Raw genomic sequence first — 7298 nt, forward strand, 5'->3', positions numbered from 1 at the left:
GTTGTACTGCTACAACCGTGCCACTAAAAGGCGCGCAGTGTAGCCGTGCTTTGTCGGCAGTAGAACGCTCTCCTGCCGACAAAAAACTTCCACCCCCACAAGCGGCAGCAGCTTTGTCGACAGGAGCGACAAAGTGCTATTCGCAGCACTGCTTTTCGTCCGTAAAACTTTTGTCATTTGGGTGTGTGTGTGTGTGTTTTTAACACTCCTGAACGACAGATGTTTTGCCCATGAAGTTCCAGTGTAGAGAAAGCCTTAGAAAGGTGAACTGGCGGCAGGCAGTTTTAGCAGGTAACGCCGGTAAAGCCTGTGTGTACTTGCTGCTTTCCGGTTTCAACCCCACTGAATTAAGTGCAATCACATGCTTTTATACCCCCCCCCCAAAAAAAAAAAAACACCCCCCTTTTTCCTCCTCCAGCAGGGTCTAGGGCTCAGTTGAGGGGCTCGGGAGAGGTGTGGGCAGACAGACAGCAAACTCCTGTCACTCCCTGGCTCCAGGAAACAAGATTTCACAACTCTGAACTCGAAGGGAAACAGAACACCCCAGCCGCTGCATGGGATTCCTGAGAACTGGGGCCTGGCTGCCTCTCTCACGCATCAGGGCCTTGTAGGCCTGGGAGGGGAGGGACCCGACCGGACTTGTCCCTATCCTGCTCTGCAGGGTCTCCAGCACTGCCCAGCCAGCAGCTGCTCCATTTAGCTCGTTCCAGGCTGTTCGGAAAATGCTCTGAATTTGCTATCCCAGGTTCCTGGCAGGAGAGAATGTTCCTCTTTGCATAGGATTACCATACGTCCGGTTTTTCCCGGACATGTCTGGCTTTTTGGCAATCAAACCCCCGTCTGGGGGGAATTGCCAAAGAGCCGAACATGTCCGGGAAAAATACCGGCCGGGCACTTCCTCTCCCGCGGCGGCTCTGCTCCTCCCCGGACTCAGACTTCGGCTCTATTTAAGAGCCAAGCTGCCCGAGCGCTATGGGCTTCAGGCAGCCCCCGTGCCTCCGGACCCCAGCCGCCGGCCGGGCACTTCTCCTCCCCGGCTCCAGCTGCTCTGCTCCTCCCCGGACTCCGACTTCGGCTCTGTTTAAGAGCCAAGCTGCCCGAGCGCTATGGGCTTCAGGCAGCCCCCGTGCCTCCGGACCCCAGCCGCCGGCCGGGCACTTCTCCTCCCCGGCTCCAGCTGCTCTGCTCCTCCCCGGACTCAGACTTCGGCTCTGTTTAAGAGCCAAGCTGCCCGAGCCAGCGCTACCGGCTTCGGGCAGGCCCCTTGCCTCCGGACCCTGCGCCGCCGGAGCAGAGCAGCTGGAGCTGGGGAGGAGAAGTGCCCGGCCGGGGGCGCAGGGTCCGGAGGCATAGGGGCTGCCCGAAGCCCGAGCGCTACCGGCTTCATGGTTTGCCGGGCAGCCTCCAGACCCTGCGCCCCCGGCTGGGCGCTTCCCATCCCGGGCTCCAGCTGCGCTGGGGAAGCGCCGGCCGGGGGCGCAGGGTCTGGGGGCTGCCCGGCAAACCGTAAAGCCGGTAGCACTCGGGCAAACCTTTTCGCGTGGCTGGGAGGGAGGAGGGGGAGTTAGGGCGGGGACTTTGGGGAAGGGGCGGGGAAAGGGCGGAGTTGGGGCAGGGCCGGGGTGGGAAAGGGGCGGGGCCAGGGCCCATGGAGTGTCCTCTTTTTTTATTTTTTAAATATGGTAACCCTATCTTTGCAGCACCCCAGCCCCGAGCCACACCCCAATCCCAGCATGCCCTGTGCCAAGCCACGTCACCACACCCCAATCCCAGCATGCCCTGTGCCAAGCCACATCACCGCACCCCCATCCCAGCATTCCCTGCGCCGGGCCAGGTCACCACACCCCAATCCCAGCATGCCCTGTGCCAAGCCACATCACCACACCCCAATCCCAGCATGCCCTGTGCCAAGCCACGTCACCACACCCCAATCCCAGCATGCCCTGCGCCAGGCCATGTCACCGCACCCCAATCCCAGCATTCCCCGCGCCAAGCCACGTCACCGCACACCCATCCCAGCATTCCCCGCGCCAAACCACGTCACCGCACCCCAATCCCAGCATTCCCTGCGCCGGGCCAGGTCACCACACCCCAATCCCAGCATTCCCTGCGCCGGGCCAGGTCACCACACCCCAATCCCAACATTCCCTGCGCCGGGCCAGGTCACCGTTGTGACGTGTGGCCTGTGTAAGTGAAATGAGAGATCTGGTAGATAAGTGGGTGAGGGAAAAAGGCATTACAAGCTTTGAAGAAATGTGTGAATTGATTACTCAGAAACAATTCCTGAATATGTGCAGTGATGATGTAAAACAGTATTTGTGGGACAAAAAGCTGGATGCAGTGGGGGAATTAGCCGGGTTTGCAGACTCTTGAGTAATCACAAGCTGCAATTAAACATAAACCACTGGCAGAGGGTTGGGGGAAAGCAGAATCACCATTTTCCCCCTGGGAAAAAGGAGGCTGGGCGTTCACCTCCCCATTCCCCTGTTACTCGTCCCAAGTCTCCTGTGCAAGCAGCGGAGCCCCAAATGCTATCATTGTAAATCCACTGAGCACCTGAGGGATAAATGTCCTGGGCTGAGTGGAAACAGGCACCAGGTAACACATGAAGCTGCTGTTTCTCAGAGCACAGGGGTATCCCACTGCCTCTTTCACGCAGGATTTGTAAAGGTTGCTTCTACACAGCCGAGCAGTGAGCATACGCATGCTGTTAAGCTTAATGGGAAAGTGCTCCAAGGTTTAGGGACACAGGTCAGAGCCGTAACAAGGAATTTTTGCGCCTGAGGCAAGGGCCGGCTCCAGGCTCTTTGGTGGCAATTCGGCGGTGGGTCCCTCAGATCCTCTCGGAGAGAAGAGCCTGCCGCCGAATTGCCGCCGAAGAATGAATGAAGCGGAAGCGCCGCCGATCGCGGCTTTCCCCCCCCCCCCGCCCCGCTTGGGCGGTAGAACTGCGCCCCTCACTTGCCTCGCCCTTGTTACGGCACCGACACAGGTGCAGAAGTTTCTGTGGTCAGGAGAGACCTGATCCAGGAGAAGGATCTGTTACCAGGAAAAATGGCAGAATTAGAACTGATGGGAGTTTACAAAGTCCTTAAACCTTTAGCTAAGGTACACATGGACACTGGTGATTTGCAGGCTGAACTGACTGTCGCAGCGGTGGCACACAGTTTTGCACCGTTTCTACTGGGGAATGATTTTTTTGATGTGGCAGAATCTGTCCCAGGGTTTGTTAGCACCAAGAAGGAATCTTGGGCTGAAAGCCCCAGAGGGGAGGGTAAAGCCCCTAGGAGGGAGGGATAGCTCAGTGGTTTGAGCATTGGCCTGCTAAACACAGGGTTGTGAGTTCAATCCTCGAGGGGGCCACTTGGGGCAAAAATCTGTCTGGGGATTGGTCCTGCTTTGAGCAGGGGGTTGGACTAGATACCTCCTGAGGTCCCTTCCAACCCTGATGTTCTAGGATTCTAAGTCGCAAGTGCTGCTGGGGAAATAGGAGAGTGTCTCTTTAATTCCTTGGTAGCAGCAGGGATGGTGGTAACTAGTTCCTGTAGCCCCAGGGCTCAAGGCAAGTCCCTGCGGGAGGGGCTGGATAAAGCCAGCGCCTGTCCTGTGATCATCTCCCCACGGGAGGGGGATGTTCCATCGTGTAACAGGGAGGCCTTCCCAGCTGCTGTCTGCCAGGAAGGTGCAGGTCAGCAGGACAGGTCCTGCCCTGGGGGCACAGAAACATGGATCCCAGAGATGGAAGTTGGGGTCCTGGTAACCTCTGCGGTGGGAACGGACCCCAAGGACTCTAGCTGGAAGCAAGCCCAACCTGAGTTAAAGCGCAGGGGGCATGGATTTTGCTGGCCAGTGAAGGGTCTGTCATAGGTGGGAGCTGGGAGCCCACAGCTGGACCAGGGTCACTTTCCCTTTTGGGGGACACAGGAGTGTCTGCCCCACAGGGGAGCCCAGAGAGGAAGTCCAGACGGAAGGTGAGGGGGGACAGGAGGGTCTACCCACCTTTTGTAGGGAGGCTTTTCCCCAGGAGGAGGCTGAAGGATCTGCATCTGAAATGCCAGACCCCTCACCTGTGGGTCAGGTTTTAAGGGAAGACTGGTGGTCAAATCTCCTGGAGGGGAGAGTCCTCCCAGCTGACTTTTGGGAACAGAGAGTGGGGTGTCCGAGGGGATCTGACCAATCTGGAGCACCCCATTGAAAGATGTTGTTCCTGCCACGCTTGTAAGAGATCACACTGTCTCTTCAAGGCAGACAGAGGAAAACTTCGCATTTGGGAAGCTTCACAAGCGGGTGGGGCCCAACACAAACAGATTCCTGAGAGAGGGGCCGAGGGCAGGCATGGCTGCAGTGCACCCATTCCTTGCCAAAGCCTCAAACACATGCCTGAATTGAGAGTCTTCTCGAAGGAGGCAGGAGAATCTGTGTCGAAGCACCTACCATGGCACACAAAGGGTCTGGGAAATGCAGTGGACACTGAGCAAGCCAGGCTGTGTGAACGGAGTCTGTCCGTCATAAGTTACCTGTTAATCATGTGCCTTTTGCTACTTCATCTGTGGGTCAAGACAAAGGAGTTAATACTAATGGTAAACCCTTTAAAGATGGGTGATGTACCTGATTTGTGGAAAAAAACGTTTGTACATGCTAGGGATGGTAACAAGACAGTCCCACAAGAGTGTTGCTTTTCAGCTTATACCTGTAACCAGGCTTAGAGCTTGGCACAGCAGCAAAAGCGTAACAGGCCTACACTGCTGTGTGGAAGGGGAAACTGAGGCACACCGCTTCATGGCATTGGTGGCTAAATGCCAAGACACCTCCACTTTAACAGATATTGCTATCTGCATTCTGTTAGCAATACTGCACACCAACATGTTTTCAGCCACCCAGGGACCAGGAACCCCGCATCTTTCTAGGACACCTCTGAATGACATCACAGGGTTTAGAGGTACTGGGATGGTGTCTAACCAGAAACAAACAGGCATTTTACATGTACTGCCTCCGCCATGGACAGTGTCCAAGACTCTGGCAGTAAGTTCAGGAGGAGGCTGTGACGTTGCACTCCATATGTTTTATGGAAATATGCTAATGAGTGTAAATATAATGTAACTGGAATATGCTTCAAGCAAAAGGTCTCTTGTAAGGTATCATTACAAAGCTTATAATCTACTGAGTGTGTTCATCCTATTTGTATGTATGTATCATTCTTGTATCTAAAGCTAGAAATATGTATAAAGCTAGAAGTATTACTCTGAAGTCCTATTGTAACTATGCAAAGTGTAGGCCATTAATAACGGCTTGGAATCTTGATGGCTCCCATTAACCAGGATAATTGGCTGTAAATGGCTGTGTTTGCTCCCAAACCTTCCTGGGTACGTGCAGGCCAACCCTGAAAGAAGGGAGAATGAGGCCTTACAATGACATGTGATCATGTCACCTGGTACTGGAATCCATCTTAAACCTGGTGCTTTTCCAGCTAGAAGGAGGGATGGGGACCCAGAGAGACAAAGGTTTCCCACCTTATTCCAAAGCCATATAGCAATGTCTGTTAAAGTGTAGGAACAGAACAGAGGAGGTTCCAGTCATGAGAAATCCCCTAGTTACCACCTGAGCTGGAGCTAACAAGACCTGCACCAGGGGAAAGGATTGGGCCCAGCCTCCTCCCCAGGGCGCTTTCCATTGCCCTGGCCAGGCAGGAGGAAGGACCTCGAGCCCGGAAGTGACTGGGCCTGTGGGACGCAGCAGCCACACCCTGGCTGGCCAGGAGCTGCAGAGAGGGCTCCTGGGACAGTGCACAGGGCCATGCCTGGGATGGGCAGCTCTGCCTGTAGGGCTCCATATTTCAGGCCGGGCGTGCAGTTGGGGGAGCTGGTGGGGTACTGGCTGGAGGTGGGGGCAGTATCGCTCTCTCCCACGGTGCCAGGGCGGCTGGCACAAGCCCAAGATGCAGAGACAGTGACCCCCTTCGGCGGAGACCCTCCCCAGGGCTGGGAGCTGGGGCTTGCAGGAGAATGGACCAATCAGCTGCGGATGCAGGGAGGGACCAATCGGGAAGCGGGCCCATTGGGCGCTTTCTGAGCTGCAGCTTGTCTGCTCTGCCTGTTGTTTGAAAAGTGCCCGGACAGAGGTGGAGGCGCAGACACGAGGCTGGTCCGGGAAAGCCCAGGGAGCAGCGGCGGCTGGGCAGGGAGCAGTACTAAGGGCCCCAATGAGAGACACGAACTGAGCCTGGCCTGGAAACCGCCAGCTCCTGCTAGCCTGAATAGACACAGCCCTGACTCTCAGTGGGACCAGCCCCAAACAGGTCCCACCGCTGCTCACCGCGAACTGTAACTGTCTAAGCTTCTGCAGCCTTTCCCCTGTCCTGCCAGCCCTAGTACAAACCTTCCCCTGAGCCGTGGCTTTGAGTGGTTATTGGCACCCACCAGGGCTGGGACCTACAAGCCCGAGCTGCTGAAGTGCCTGCAGTGTCCGGTTGCACCTGGCATGCTGCTGGCACCTTGGCGGTTTGGTGTGCTCCAGCCCTGCGCAGCTGCAATAATTTCACGGGTGGGCTTGCTCAGGAGGAAAGCCCGGTAACCTCTTGCAGTTTAGAGGCTCTCAGCACACCGGCTGTAAGGGCATCTTCCGGGTTATCTCCATCCCCAAGGCTGGGAGGAGCACAGAGTTCACAGCAATCTGGAGGGATGGTTTCAAAGCTCTCAGATTGCACGAGCTCAGGAATTACGGCTTCCTGCAGATGGCACTGCACTGCCACAGACGACAGGTGTGGTTTAGCCTCCTGGGACCCCCAGGTACCAGTCCCGATTTTTACACGGATGCTATGGGCAAGTCACCTCCCCTCTGTGCCTCCTTGTCCTTATCCCCAGGATGGGGACTGACCTGCCTTGTGGGGAGCGAGGGCCCAGGGACTAATCAGATAGTTAACCCATAAAGTGCCTTCCATACTCCTAGTGCTGCACCCTGCTGCTGTCACTGTAACAGGGCAACTCTGGGCCTGTTCCCTGCTCCCCAAATCTCTCTGGGTTCGTCCACAGACCATGCACAGCATTGGCTTTTGAGGGTCTCAGGGTCTGTAACAGGGAGACACAGTTTTCCTACAGGAACAAAGCTGCCTCCCCTTCTGCTAAGATCTCTGCTCTCTCCTGGCTCTGGGCTTGACCTGGATCCGAGCACTGAAGCTCTGCCCTTTATCCAGTGGCAGCTGTAGAAGTCCTGGGGTTGAATCCATTTTCCATCATACAGCTGCAGAGACCGCTTTGGATGGGTTAATTAAGACAAAGATCTATTCTACTTATGTCATCCTC

This window comes from Malaclemys terrapin, chromosome 2, assembly GCF_027887155.1.
Source record: "Malaclemys terrapin pileata isolate rMalTer1 chromosome 2, rMalTer1.hap1, whole genome shotgun sequence".
Taxonomy (NCBI): Eukaryota; Metazoa; Chordata; order Testudines; family Emydidae; genus Malaclemys; species Malaclemys terrapin.